The 16,300-nt window shown below is 42.4% G+C and overlaps 1 long non-coding RNA gene across 1 annotated transcript in view; it reads right to left on the reverse strand.

Annotated features, from left to right (window-relative positions):
- The window catches only part of LOC311252490, a 34,760-nt gene that overhangs the window by 3,324 nt on the left and 15,136 nt on the right, over window positions 1-16,300 (reverse strand). Inside the window, exons 3-4 of the long non-coding RNA XR_014621533.1 lie at window positions 5,108-5,238; window positions 1,084-1,135 (exon numbers count right to left, since the gene is read on the reverse strand). This is a non-coding gene — a long non-coding RNA (uncharacterized lncRNA). The remainder of the gene's footprint in view (window positions 1-1,083; window positions 1,136-5,107; window positions 5,239-16,300) is intronic.

The raw sequence follows: 16,300 nt of genomic DNA on the forward strand, positions 1-16,300 counted from the left end.
AGGGAACGCCCTGCAGCCATGAACTCTCGTACAACCTTCCAAAGTTTCCAGAAGAACATTCGTCCAACAATTTTGGACGTGAGGCGCCTCGAAGTGTAAATCTGTGTTAAGCTGTCAAGAATGATCCTTAAAATGATTTGAGATTAACCACTCGACTCATTGCAGTGAGTGGACCCAGTGGGCCTGGACGATTGGAATAAAATGGTAAAATCAGCACATGTAAATCAAAGATATTGCTTATTTTTTCTTTTGTCATTTTAACTTTTATGTAACAGCACACTCAGAGAGAAGGAACACAAAAACAATATGACCCAAGACAAGTACCTGTGACTGTATTTGAACGGTACTGTGTCCAAAATCGTCCTAACATTCGGTTGCCTTTGAATTACTTACTTTACTGTGCTTAAAACAAAGAAAGTCCCCACATTCGCTGCCCTGTGAAGGTGTCCGGTCACTCTGCCTGCAGTTGACCAAAGCCACCAACAGGTGTCATGTCTCCCTAAGCACGCAGGAGAGTGTGTGCGGTGCCCAGGGCTCCCGTGACAATGAGGCCTTTGTGCAGTTCCGGGTGCCAGCCGGTGTGCCCTCGTGTACTGTTTCCCTCTAATCTTCATTTGACCTTTAGGCTGACGGCTTTTCTTTCCCCTTTTTTCCCGACTAATTTCCTTTGAAGAGATTATCTTTGAGCCGTACCACAGACTTACTGATTCAGATGACATGACACACACGACGTGCTGGGGCCGGTTTTGACGAGGACGCGTCGCTCGCTGCCACAGTCGCCAGAAACAACGCAATCCGCGTTGCGTTCAATAAACAACAAACTGTGTTAATTGTGTTGTGTGTTGTGTGCCTGCAGGCCGGAGAGGAAGCGAGAGGATGCATATTTGCAGCTACAGGCCGAAAAGATTTTGAATTTGAGAAATCAGTAGTGTGGTGGTATGCACAGACACACACACACACACACAGGACACACACACACACACACACAGTTAAACACATCACTGAATGTGAAGTAAATATATACTAACATAAAATAAAAATACATTTGAAAATATAGAAAATTAATAAAAACATGTGACCAACCTTGACATTGAGGTCTGAGCAGGAAAAATTAAGTCATTCCGTAATAATGAGCCTGCAAATGGAAGAGAAAAACAGAGACGTAAATAAAGTCATACTTACACACACACACACACAAAATACTGTACAGCTATATTCACAAAACACACACACGCACACACGCACACACACAAAGGTGTCCATGTAGCCCTCAGGTCATAAACCTGCCAAGCAGCTACTTGAGTGTATCATTAAGGCTGATGTAACATATGTTAGAGTGATCATGGCCCAGAATATTGCCGCCCGATTTAGACTGGATAACTATATTACCATATACTGGCCGGTGATGAAGAGGATGAAGATTCATCTGTCAGAAAAAAATTCGCTCCAGAAAATGACCAGTGGGAATGAGATAACTGTGTGTTGTGAGAATTACAAATAAAGTCGTGGCTTTTTTCTTCGTCACCTATGCAGATTTTCTGCAATTTTCTTTATTGGAAATTATATTTTTTATTCTAAAAATAAACGGCTGAAATTTAAAAAGTGCTTAATCGATTAAAAATATAGAAAGCATTAATGGAACATTAAGAAATAAACAAGCATCTGATTAAGCTTAAAAAAATCCACATTTTTTTATTAAAATACCTTTTACACAACAAACAATTTAAAATATAATATTTTATATAAATAAATATTATAGCCCCCACTCACACACTTGCGCGCATGCACACACACACACACACACACACACACACACACACACACACACACACACACACACACACACACACACAATGCAGTGTCAAAGCAAGTTATTTGAGAAAAAGTACCTTTTCTATAATGAAGTATAATTAAAGAAAAGTAAGTTAATATATATAAAATTATATCACGTATAAAAGAGTAAATTACAAACTTATTTTTACACGAGAAATAAGAAATTTACTTTAACGTGATTTATAAAAAAAAAACAGCCAAGTGTATTTAAGCAAATATAATCCAAAAATAAACATTAAAATACATCCCCTTTGTAAACTAAACAATCTCATTTTAGAGTTTGGAACTGAGGCACGTTTATATATTCATGTGAAAACCACACACTAACACACACACACACACACACACACGCTCGAGGACTTTGTGTTGCTGAACCCTTACTAAATGAAATGTTAGATTTTCCCACGAACTTTTGTTTCTGCTTCATTTAAATTCTCCCTGCAAAACAAAACCTTATGACTGGCTCACACTCTCACACACTCTCACTCTCATGCACACACACACACACACACTCATAGACACTGAAACAAGAGGAGGTGTAACTGAAATGTTACTGAAAGTACAACAACCAAAACATGTCTCACCTCATTTAGCTTCCTGTTTGCTGCTTAACAAATTAAAAGTCACTTTTTAAAGCGGTAAAGATAAAGCTCCATCTTTAAAATTGACACTCGTCACATGTGTAAGTCCTCGGACGAATAAACATTATTTTTTTAACTATGTCTGTGTTCGTCTTTGTATTATACTCAAATGCACCTGTGTGTGTTTGAGTAAGACTGTGTGGCCATCTGTAGTGAGTGCATTGTGTGTGCATGTGTGCGTGTGTGTGTGAATGCTCAGAGGAGGAGGCTTTGCCCTGCACTCCTTGGGAGAGGCGTGGGAACCCCATTCATCCAAGGAGCCAGGGTTCATTGTGGGGTACATAGCATCAAATGTGTCTGGGTGTTTGCCTATGTGTGTTTGTGTGTGTGTGTGTGTGTGTGTGTGTGTGTGTGTGTGTGTGTGTGCGTGCGTGCGTGCGTGCGTGTGTCCTGCGTGTCTTGTTTAAGATGTGGTGTGATACTCTTTGTGTTAGCTTTCACATTTCCTTTAGTTTGGTTGTTCTCTATAACACATCAAACAGTTGTTTTTAGAAACCAGGCTTGTTGACTCAACTTGGACATAAAAAACGAAATTTCTATTTAACTTTTTCTGCTTAAAAAATGCTGCAGGACTTCATTAAGGTCAGAGAATATTTTAAGTGCAGGAAATCAATGTGTATTGTTTAAAATCTGACAACAAACTCCGATAAACTGCCATTTTTATGTCGAAAAAAATATATAAATTCCGAGATGAAACCAGTTTTTAAAAAAATGTTTTGGCTTTTCTCGGGATGAAATTTTCTTTCTAAGACTGCCGATATTTTGAATAAAAATATACTGTATGACTTTTTTGCTATTCCTAAAATAAACAGAAGCCAAATCGTTCGAACGCTATAAAGCGCTTTCGGTGTTTTTGAAAATTTAATAAAACGATCGACAGGTTCCAAGTTATGAAACGTATATTAAAGCACGATTCTTCCCCGATACGCTGAAGGGCGTTTGATCGTGAGAAGTGTCACGACTCCATGCGCAAATATCACCTTTTGTTCCTCGATGGAAAAAACTAGAAAAAAAGGAAATACAAAAGAAGAGCAATGAAAAATCAAACAACAAAGATCCTTCATTTGACTCTGCTGCAAGTTTTTACTGCAGCACCTTGTGAGCTGATTGGTGCTCAGCAATGACGTGTTCCTTCTTCTAATGCTGACGTGTTAACTCGTAATATCAGTGGGTTGAGGGTCTCAGAAGAGGGATTCAGACACACCTAATGCGGGGAAGCGAAGTTAGGGTCTTTCCTGCGGGGGTGACAGTGATGGCGGAGCTCGTGCCAGGCTCTGTAGTGTGTAACGTAGGACGTAGGTGGGATGACTAGAGCTATCGGTGATGACTCACACTGCCTTCACTCCTACCTATTGGTCATGGTAGACTCTGGTGTGCTGAGGTGCTCAACATGAAGCCTAACGACAGGAAATGTGGAAAAAAATGCAAGATTTTTCAATTAGCGCTGGTTCAAAGAAACTGATTTATGGGCGATAATTAAAAGATGCCACACTAGAAGGCAGCAAGGGGGGGTGTGGCACATTAGTTTTTTTTAATTATGTCGAAAATATGATATTATACAGATAAAATTAGACGTACTATTCTTCCTCAGGGATGAAGAAGGTGTGATACTAATGCTAATGACAAATGTAACCTTTATTATTCTTTACAAAGCAAACTGCTCTATTCCGATTCAGATACACAACCCAAATACTGTGTTTAGGTGAGATTGCTTTGAATTTAACAGATTCTTCAAACCGTATCATCGAACTAAAGTGGGAAGCATTTTGCTTGTTTACGCATGCAGAGTAAAGTGCAAAAAATGAAAACGAAGGCTTATATTCGAGCCACTTTAGTTATAAAACATATTAAACTGAATGTCCAAAAGGCCTGTTCGAGCTATATCAACGCTACATGTGGCCACGTGTCACCAATGACCCATTTTCAAATGTTTAACCGTCTATTACAAACCAAAAACCCCGCATATATTCACAGAGACGGGGTTTTATTGAGAAAACTCGTTACGAGAATCGCGGTTAATAGTTTTCTGATAGCTGACCAGGAGAGAAAAGGGGAGAGAGACAGAGGGAGAGACTGAGAGAGGGAGAGAGAGGGAGAGAGAGAGGGAGAGGGAGCGTTGTGGTGGGGCTCGGCCTTGTGCAGCAGGCCTTGTCTGGCCCTCGGCCCAACATTACAGCACTAGTCCCTCTCTGCTCCCTCCAAAACCGTCTCTCTTTCACACACACAAAAGGCCGACCTGGAGTGCAAAACTGCAGGTAGGAACGCACCAGAGGAGAGATTAGCTCCGTTTCGTCGGAAATTCAAAGCCCGTGCCACGTTTCCCCCCCTTGGTTCGCCTATATTCAGTTAAGCCTCCTCTCTCTGGATAGTCGTGTCGCCCTGAAGGAAACAACACCCAGACTTCAACACAGCAACACGGAGTTCGGGTCGAAAACGAAGCCGCGCCGTAGCGCCGCTTTAATCTTAGTGTTTCATCGGTTTTGTCAAAAAGAAAACCTCTGCATGTGTGCATGCTTCACATACACAGGCATACATGTACGTACACACACACACACACACACACACACACACACACACACACACACACACACACACACACTTACCTCCACACCCACACACACTCCATGACTTACCACTGAGACTTTGAGGCAACTGGCACACAAACCGCAGTCAGTCTGCTATCCGGGATAAAGCGCCGAAATCTCCGCCGCTCATTGTGCTGGATTCCCTCCGTAGCTGTACGCAGCATGTCCACATATCCTCTCTGTAGAGAAGGGCAGAGAAGGAGCTCGGATTCAGTCACACAGCTCTGCACTCCCTGCAAGGAGTAGGCGGGCACGCCAACGAGAGACCCATTCAGAGTCCCACAAAGTGCCAGCCTCCCTGTCTGCCTCAACGCCTTGTCTATATGTCTGTCTGCCCATCTGTCTGGCCCACTGTCTGGGCTTAACCCTGTCAATCTGGCCACCTCACCCCAAACCCGACTCTAAGCCTCGGGCAACCTGCCTCACCTCAGCTAACTTGCTTTCTAATATTTGCAAACCGGCTCCCCTCGCTCTCCCCTGTCTGCCACCTCCTAGTCTGAGACTGTCAGGGCCCGCCACAATAAGGAGGCCATGTGGGTTTCCCATGGAGTCGCGTGTTCCTCCCGTCTGGCAGTTAACAAGGCTTTGAATGAGGAATGTTAGCAAACAGAGCCGCTGAATGTCGGGTGAATGCTAAGCCAGGCAGCCAGTCAGATTGCAGCGCTGGCCCGGGCATATGAATAATGCAGAAGACTTGCAGGGAGGAGAGGAGGCAAGGTTCCGCCTCCCACTGCCCCTTCCCAACTCCACCCGCCCCTCCTTCTTTTCCCCGCTCGAAACTCAAATGCCTTCACGGGAGAAAGAGAGCAGAGAAGGGGGGAAAGAGAGGACTCAAGATCTCTGCTGCTGCTTCTCACTCAAGCAATGAAAAAAAAAAAGTCCCGAGAATAGTTACACATGCACACACGTTATTACTACAAATCAGTTCTTGAAACGTGCCACTTTTTGCCTGCCGCTGGGAACTATCTCACTCTTTTTTGGCTTTTTGTGTCTTTTGTTTGGAATTGGCACCTGTCCCAGAAAAAGCCCCGTCGCTGCTCCGCCCTCCTGCTCCCCTTTCAGTGGAGACTGCCCACGAGAGAGCGAGAGAGAGAGAGCAAGAGAGAGAGAGAGAGGAGAGAGAGAGAGAGAGAGAGGAGAGAGAGAGAGAGGAGAGAGAGAGAGGGGGGAGAGCGTGAGGAAGAGAGGGTGGGGCAGAAAACCCAAAAGAGGGAGAGGTTTAGAGATGGAAAGGGTGAGGAAGGAGGAGGGTGAAGGAGATAAGAGCACAGGAAAATACACGAGAAATCATCTGTTGAAATCACGATACATGCGCAGGTAACATGAAATCAGGCAGCTGCTCAAACAACATGCTAAAAAAACCAAAAGTGCTGTCTTCGTCCTCAGCTTCGGGGAGGACTCACAAGAAAAGGAAGCATGGCGAGCAATCAAGAAGCACGTGCTCGAAAAGCCTTCGCATCACGGCAGGGCACAAACCAAAACCCCTGATTCTACCCCGTCCAGTTTAACTCTACCGACAACACCCCAAAAGCAGCAAAAAACGACCAAAATGCACGTGATCAGCGCCCAGCGGGTGAAGAAAACGGGGGTCCCGGAAAACGTCTTCACAAATGGCGCAGCAATGTCGAAGTAGGAGTAATGCAAAGCCACTTGTTGCATGATATTGAGGAGCAGATCTTGCAGAGAGAGCAGGCAGAGGGTTAAAATCCTGGGACTGGGAGTAGTAAAAAATCCCTCCCTCTTTTGGCACAGACTAGCTAAAGGGGAGGGCCTGCCTGTAGAAATAGCAGCAGAGCGTTTTTCCCCTCTCTTTTTTTTCAGAGCTGCAGCGTCCTAGTCTACCCTCTCGCATGTGGCCGGGACCCAGGGAGAGAGGAGGAGGAGAGCGATGGATAGAAAAAGAAGCGAGAGCCGGGAGGGGAGGGGGCGAGAGAGGGAGGGGCGAAGAGCTGTGAGTGGAGGAGAACGGGCTCAGCTGATGATGAAACAGGGACGTGTGGGAGTGCGTGCACACTGCGCGTTTTCATCACCGGCACGACGTGCGCGTGCACAAGGCGGGGTAGGGAGGGAGCTGGGGGGAGGGAGGCAGGAAGGGGGGGCACAGTGCACTTCTCCTGAGGAGGAGAGTCACAGCAAACACTCACAAATGATTAAAGGATTCTTAGACAACTTGCAACACCTGACTTTGAGATTCGTGGAAAAGATTAACGAGTCATCTTTTCATTTCAGACCTATTTCCAGTTTATTATCAGACGTTTGTCTTTGACCTAGTTGTCCTTCATCCTAAAACTTCCAGGGAGCCAATGGAAGCAATGGCGTCCCCCTAATAAAGGCCGAAAAAGAAGGTCTGGCGCCATCGCTGATGGAATTGGCCACGATCACGATCACTTCTTCTATTTCTCGACCCTCGACACGTTTATGAGTCAAAAAGCTACGTTGACTGTGTTGGCACGCAATCAAAGTCAGATAAGCACCTGGGTGCGACTGCCTTGCCTTGATTGCAACAGCGAACCGTGCTGTAAAACCCTCTAATATTTACCGCAGTGCGCCCGCCATGTGCCATTACTAGGCCACCCTCGCCTTGCTGCGATCTGCAGCAGCAGCGGCGCTCCTGCGTGCGAATAAGGAGAGGAGAAATGTCGGGCAGTAACCGAACGATAAAATGGACTCTGCTGATGACTCTGCTCGTGTCCTGCACCCTCCTTCCCCCTCCGCCTCCCCTTTAGTGTCCAGCCTATTCTGTCTCCCACCCTTTCTTGTCCTTTCAGTAGCACTGTTATAGCCTACAGTAATAAACAGCCCTGCTCTGAACAGCTAGTGTTAATTTAAGCCTGCATGAGGAGGATCTTTTTTAGGGTTTTTTGTGCCAGATACCACCCCTGCTGCCTTTCTCTCTCCCCCTGTCTCATGCACACCTACCAACCTCTGCATCAGCCTGCTGAAGGTTACTCACACCCGTCCGGTTTCCACCCGACTTCCCTCCCCTTTCTCTCTGGCCAAAGTGCTGTAATGCCCCTTTAGCTGTTTGCAACAGATTCCCCCATGGCAAAAAAACAACTTCCTCTCTTTTGGACGCCATTCCCCTCCCCTCCAGTCTTCTCTTTCCCAAAAGAAACCCAGAACTCAACACAGGCAAATTTTTTCCCCTCCTCTCTCCCCAAAGTAGCAGCCGCACAAAAGAGAGGGGAAAAAGGGAAAACTGTCCAAAGAAACGACAGATCTCACATCATGGAGCACGGCTAGCTGGTCTTGATTTCAAGCTGTCTTTATTGCTCAGGCAGAGTCTAAAGGGGAATTGTGCACATTTACACAAATAAAGGTGGGAAAGCCTTCATATACACACTTGAACATTTTCTCATATGTGCGATTGGAGAAGCGGACGAAGACCAGAGCGAGTATGAAGCTACTGAACAGCAAACTAATATGGCCGCTTGGTTAGTTGCAGCCTCTCCTACCTCCTCACTCTGAGTCCTGGAGGCTGAAAGAAAAGGCGTTACGCTGCTGTGTGTGTTTCTTCCTCAGAGGACGGACCCAAAGAGAGAGAGAGACAGAGAGTGAGTGCACTTGTCTTGCCTAACTCTCCTCAGCTTTCCACAGTCTCAAATGAAACTCAGATTCCCTGTTTTCTGCTGCACCATCCGCATATCAAAAACACACAAAGCACGAACGCGAAAAAACTTCCAGTCGTGAAAAACGAGCACGAGTAAGACAGAAACCAGGCGCTTAAAGCGAGTGATTCGAGCGTACTTTTATCAAGATATAAAGTCACTCGTGCCCCTTGATGAGGAAAAACGGATCGAGCACCAAACAGTCATCAGATCGAACCCTGTGACGTCACATCTCGCCACGTCTATGAACCAATTGCAATCGCAGCGAGCAGAAAACGCCACTACGGCTGCATGCTGAATATAAATCAAACAATAGTGTAAACAAACGTGTGTTTCGTCAGCAATTTGAAGAGTCCCTCAGCCCTCCTCGTCTATCTGAGACACTGTTGCTGCTAGTCAGTTGTTTACCATCTAACATGTGGCAGGAATTCAAAAAACTTGGCAGAGCCTGTTGCACCGTACGTCGTGGAGAGTTCACTTGAGGATACGACTCTGGTTTTGGCTCAGCTGCCAACTTCTGACACTGTAGCCCTCTGCGCGGCCTCGCCCCTGCAGGAGCGGCCTGCGTAATGCTGCCATTGATGAAACTCCAATATTAACAACCTCATTTATGACACTTCCAAGAGTCCACGACCACAGACTTTTTTTCATCAAGACCCTTCACCTCCAGGTTACATCCAAGCCATGCTCTGCCCCACCACACATTTATTGTCAGTGTGTAAAAGCATGTTGCATTGTTGATATTTGATAAGCATGTAAATCAGATTTTAAAGCATAGTTCAGCTGAAAACAGTAGGAGAGGGGAGAACAGAGGCTGCAGTGAAGTGATTAAGCTTCAGTGAATCTTCCACATCTGCAAAAAATCAAAAAGGTGCAAACGGGATAATTTAATAAGAAAACACAATCAAATTAACCGACCGCAGTCAATGTGTCAATGATGCACAACTCATGTCCCCGCTGTGCAACATGGCAGTGAATGTCTCACACTCAAAGTGAGATACAGCTCATTCATGAGCTTAAACAATAAAGTTGTTGTGTGATATTATCGAACACAGGCGCCTTCACATCCTTATGAATCAACAAAAAACACAACCAATCAACATACATGGATGAAATTTATAACGTACTGTCCTGGGACAAGCAACACAGGCAGAACTTGAGAATAATATGAACTGCAATATTTTTAATACTCGGTGGCAAAAAATATGCAGAATAAATACAGAAAAATCACAACATAAATTGTAATCAAATAACAAATGATTTGTTAATTACAGACAGTAGAAAAGACTTGCGAAAAAACATCTCTCTCTTAAAGCAAGTCCTTCATTTGTGACAGCAGAAAAATCCAAAGGTTTAAAATGTCTATCTATAATCTATTTCTGTACCTAAAATGCTATTTCTTCAATGCATTACTCGAAGCTTTAAGTCAGCAGTGAATAAAAAGCAGTGAAATAAGTAGAACCACCTGGTGAATGCCAGTAAAAAGAGATGTGACCCTCACTGAAGGAGTTATTTCTCTGAATTCATGAATTATTGTGATTAAATGCCAAAGTTCAGGTCTTATTTACAAGCTTCAGACCTTGTCCTTAATGGCAATAACTCACACATATAACCCCCTGTTGTATTTTCACCCGATAAGTTACAGCCATCTATACATTCACACTCCGCCGAGCACACACATACGCGTTCCTTCTCTCTGCGGTGACCAGTGCGGAGCGCCGGCTCCCTCTACAAGGTGGTCTGCTGAGGGGCCCCTCGGCAGCACGCGCCTCGACAACTTCTCTATTACAGCCGTGACCCCTAAGGTCAGCCTCTGAAGGGTTCTGAACAAAGGCCACGACCCCAGGGTCAGAAGTGTAACGCCGGGGGCAGGCCGGGGCCCCACGGCAAAGGAAGCGTGCTGTTTGCTTTGAAAGGTAAGGATCACTAACACAGAGGCCTAATAAGGATTAAGGGGCCATCCCCTTTGGGATGTCACTCTGGGGCCTCATACATCAGTCTCTATTAACCTTCATGACCCCCGGCGGCCATTATGAGGCTACGGGTCACAGTCGCTCATGCCGCGGAGCTGTAAAACCTAACGTCGCATGCAACCTCTCACACGGGTGTTGCTGATTACATGGACAAGTTGTTCTAAGGGGTTAACACCTTCTCAAATAGGACACACTTTTCCTACAGAGGAGTTCTGCCTGTCCAGGCTAATTTCATCTTGTTGCAGTTAAAGGGCAGATCACAGCTTTTTAGGTAGGAACTTTAAGGTAGGAAGTAAAGTTATCAGCCATCAGATCAGCTTTCTTTGTAATAAAACAAAAGCCTGACAGATCTTATAGAAAAAAAAAATCTAAAAATCATATTAAAGCATTACAATTTTTTTTTTTTTACTTCGATAAAGAGCCGGAGAGAGTTTGGTCCAACTTTGATAAAAGCAGGTGAGCAAGAACAGAGAGAGAGAATCACAAAATGGAGGACAGGAGGAGACAACATGGCGGCCTGACTGATGCAGTCACTCACACATTGCTTATAACTTGCCAAATCGCGACAAAAATGTCGGACATTGTACGGCATATTGCTATATGAAAAATGGTTATTTTTCAACACATTTCAAAACAAATATGTACAATGACTTGACTGTTGGAGACATACATAAGAATTCCTTTAGTCACTTTGAAACTAGAGAGATACAGAGGTTAACTCTCTGCACTCCGTCACGGATAAGGAACGATATGAGCGTATATACCGAACGCTTTTTATTCGCGTTGATGTGTTCATATTAAATTAATTGATTTCTTCTTTTTGCTCAAAATATATACATGCAAAATATATGCAAATACAGTATTTTAAATTGTTTTAAAGTTTATAAAGAGTATGAAATGTAATTATTTCAAGCAAGAATGAGAAAAGAAACAATCTGAAGTATTATAGCACTCTCTCTTCTATAATCGGCATATATTGAATACGTGCCAATAGATTTATCGAAAAATCAAGCACAGAGAAACCAAATATCTATATCATTTATATTAATTAATATATATACATCAATATTAATGATATGTAAAACAGTATAATTAACAAATAGTAAAAACAAAAGCAACATTGTGAGTAATTGGTAATGTAATGTGAGCCAGTATAACCAGACTTCAGTGCAGGAAAAAGGAGACGAATTCAGTCAGAGATCGAAATGTTTCTGTTTTCTGATCAGGATCATTTTTTAAAAAGCATTAATGAATTTATGAAAATATGAATTCATTAATGTAATATAGGACTTTATTTAAAAGAAATGTTGGAAACTTCATTTCAAATTTTTGATGTGGCCTATTAAGATAAAAGAAAATACAAGTGGTCTTTTCTTTTTTTTAAAGGGAGGAACTTCTATTTCTGAAAAGATTGTGTAAATTTAAACATCAAAATGATGACCATTTTGTTTTTCCTGCATTCTGCAGGGAAGAATTTCCTAATAAATTTAACTTTGACCTCTTTTCTTTAAGTTAACTTAAGGAGAGTAATGAGGCAAAGTTAAAAAACAAAGTGCACTTTTTTCAAACAAAGCTTCATCATGACTAAATGATATTAAAAAAATACATTACAATTATTGTTAAAAAATAAGAATAGGGCAATTTTATAAACTACACAAGCCCCCGTTTCTGTTGGAAACACTTCAAAATGAATTAAATGTTTCTCTCTAAGATTGTGCAATTAAGAGTGTATTGACAGGACTGTTATCCAGGATGTCAAACACGTTCTTATGAGACTTAAAACCTCTTTCGAAAGGTTTAATAGTAACAATAAATTGTAATTGTCAAGAAAACAAGTGGCCATCTGCGTGTACAAAAATCATTTGAGCTTCAGACCTTTCAGACATTTTGAATGTGTAATTTAAAAATCTTCCTTTTCAAATGCAGCTATGCCTCAATCCTGTTTTTCACTCTTTCACATTTGAACCTTTAGTATTAAATACATGTAATAATTTTATAAACTTTATAAAAATGTTCCTTTTTGTTTACTTTTGTATTACAAATGTAATAGAGTAAAGAGTAATCTCTTGCAGCTGACTGAAACTGTAAATAAACAAAGAGGTACAAGCCTGCAAGGTCAGGAAACCATTCTCGAGTGTTTTCTGAGCCCAGTTTACACTTATCAAGGGCACTAACAGAGCACTTTGATTCTAATGTATTTCTTTGATAATCATTAAGCCACTCACCTCTGAAAACCGAGCTTCTCTGTGTGGAAGGAGCCCATTCGGCAGCAGAGCCGAGCAGAGCAAAGGTTGGAAAAGAGGAAAGATGAAATGGACACTGCGCTCTCTACATACGAGTGTCCTAAACAGCTTTTAAAACAGCCAAACAGACAAATCCCAAACAAACAGCACTTTGACAGCTTCACAGCTCGTCCCTTTTCTGCAGCTCTTCTCTCATTAAAGTAAGGGCAGTGCGTTGGGAGAATCAGCGTCCTACTTTCAGTTAACCATGAGACTCCCCTCTCTAGGTCATTTTCTAACTGCCAGGTTTATTAGAAAAGTTTGGTTTCTAATTTAGCAAAGAGAATACGCTGTTCATCTCGAGGACATTAAAAAAATTTAATTACAGAGAATTATTATCCAGGGAACAAAGAAATGCCACTCGGATCCTTGACAAAATAAGACTTTTTTCTCTAATTTGTAATAACACTTGAGCATGGCAAAATTTAATTTACAACAAACCTGATGCTGTAATCCTTGATACCTTGATACCTTGATCTTATCTAAGCATGCATTAAAAGGAGCTTCATTGTGATTCATCGAAATATTCTGCAGTGCTAGATGACACAGGAAAAATGCTCTGAATGTGAAGTCAACGACATTTCAGCTCAAACGTTTAGATCATTTTTGTACACATTCTTCCTCCGGAATAAATTGTCATAAATAATGCAAAAAAACAAACAAACAAAGGCAAAATACAGACAAAAAAAGGCACATCAGAAATTGATTTTTCAGATGCTTTTTTTTTTTTTTTTTTTTAACTTACCCTTCTTCTCCCCCTCCTCCCAACACAAACACACACACACCTCTCCTGATACTCTGCTCACATTTCGGGGTCCATCCCGCATTAATAAATGATTATTTTTGCGGCTCTTATCAAACATCAGCTCACAAGAAGGTCTCTGGTGTTCTCAGGGAGTGGTACCACCTCTTAAAGGGTTTCGGACCTGCTGTTGGTTCTAGTTTAGTGCCACGTCACAGAGCTACTGCAGCCTGGATGGGCCTGCGTGACCTGGCTCGGCCCAGATAGGAGCCCTGCGCACCCCAGCCCCCATCAGGACCATACACACACATTTCATACAAGGATAGTTTCTGGTAGAGGTGTGTGTGTGTGCATGATGTGAATTTTTATTTTAACTGCAACCTCTCTGTACTTCCTGTGATTTCCGCTCTGTTCTCTTCTTGTCACCAAAAACGTTACATTTGTCTGTTTGAGTGACAGCATGTTTGTCTTCAGTTCAGCTGACTAAGGGTTCAGGAACGTTTCAAAGAGAGTGTTTGTTTCATTTCATATCGAGCACGAGTCTGCGCACACATTATACCCCGCGTCACACATGCACACAAACATGCACACGCACGTCTGGACTTGTCTGGGTTATAAAACGTTACGCGAAGAACGCGAGTAGGTCTATATAAAACCAACTTTATCTATTTTCGTGAGCAGGAAATTCACAAGAAAGGATTCTGAATTTAGAAAATAATTTTTATCTTTTTCTTATTGCTGGTTTACAGCAATTTAAAAAGGGAAATATTCCCACAGAGAGAACGTTTGGGTGTGTGTGTGAGTGTGTGTGACTTAATGATCTACTCAAGGACGGCCACGTAGCACGCTAAAAATTGAAAAATGAAGAGTGCTAATAGTTCGGAGCATCTCCTAACTGCGGCAGCCGTCAAGTCTTGATGCTCGTGATTTATCTTTAATTGGATTTTACAGAGGGGTCTCCCAGCGGGAGTCGGCGATCTCATTTCTCAACTGTCCCTAAAACTTTATGCAAAACGTACAGACAAATAAGCAAAGTTGGCCTGGCAGGAAAAGGGATAACGCAATTAAAGCCGAAATGTGGAAACCAACCTACATCTGACCTGCATAAATGCTGTTTGTAAATCTATACAGCAGCACAGGAAATATTCATCTGCATATTTTTACATATATTTCATGTGAAAACACTTTCTTGTTGTTTTGTTCTCTGGTCTTTCCCTATTCATGACTGACCTCAATATTAACCCCAAATCATTGTTAAAAATGAAGCACTGATCCAATTCTTCAAACAATGTATAGCATTCATTTTGCTTTAACAAAGTTTTGCCTGAATAACAACAAACATGTCACAGAATTCATATTTAATAAGTAAGAGTCGACAAACATTATACTAGAATTTTACTTTTCTTTTTAGAAATAGTTCCTGGGGAGTTTTTTTATAGCAAAGTGTCCACAGAAAACACCAAAGACATAAATCACACATGAACCACAACTGTAGCTCTAACTTTAAATCAAGTGTTGCTTTTTTCCTTCAAGTATTAACTCACTGTGATCTCTACTGCAGTGTGCAGTCTAGTGAGAGGGGAAAAGAGACGCTGGCTCTCAGGGGTTAAGATGCTAGCAGTCATGTGCCTGTCGGCTGCAACAAAAGCCTGCCTATGTAGGGTGCATACAGATGGAGCAAGCTCCTTTGTGTGCAGTGTTTCACACGTCGCAGCCTCGGAGCTGCCAGGTCTGGCTCTCTGGGCCTGGCTACGGGCCTAGCTAGCAGCTTGTAGCACCTGACGCTGGGCTCTCACTTCTTTGCTTTTCTTTGCTGCAAGTTTTTTGAAAGATAATGGAACAGAAGTCCAAATAGTGGGTCACACGGCTCAACACAAACAATCGAAACAAAATACAGCACAGCAGAGCATGGTGCTGTGGCCAGGCGGGCTCAGATCAGCATGACAGGAGCAATTGTAAGCATGCCTCCCACTCAGGTCTGCCACAAAATATTTGATTTTTCCCTCCTCTGCTGTCTGTCAAATACTCCTGTAAAATACTCTTCAATGTGCTGATATATATACAACCGGTGCATGTTTTAATCATGTGTACAGTTGTGCATGATGTGTACATAGTTTTGTATCCTACTATATACACTGTGTCTGTATATTCTGCTATATTTATGCTACGTGCGCCAAGTCTCCAAGGCAAGTTCCTTATAGTGTGCATGTTGGTGTATACAGTGATTAAACTAGCTAATGTCTGGAACAAGCTTTAAAATAGGGAGGACAGACTTTCACAAGCAAGAAACGTGTAGGTTTGAAAATGCATTTTTTTCTCAGTTTTTGTCTAAAAAATTATTCATCTGCTCTTGATGCAGAAAACATTTTTTTCCTGTTATTATTGTATAGCTACAGTATATTTGGTGTTCACGGCATTCATACAATGTGTAAACTACACATTCTTATACACATTGAAAACTATTTCTTTCTTAAGCTTTACATGCTCAATTTAATATTTTCAATCGCAAACAACGCAAGAGTTTATTCCACTGTGGAGGATTCGCAAATCGGGATTCTGCTATTGATGCAAACAAATCCAAAATCAGACGGCTTAAATGATGTGTTGTGGAAGAAAATCCACACTCCTATTCCTGT

The sequence above is a fragment of the Pagrus pagrus genome, assembly GCF_965226575.1.
Source record: "Pagrus pagrus genome assembly, chromosome: 23".
NCBI lineage: Eukaryota > Metazoa > Chordata > Actinopteri > Spariformes > Sparidae > Pagrus > Pagrus pagrus.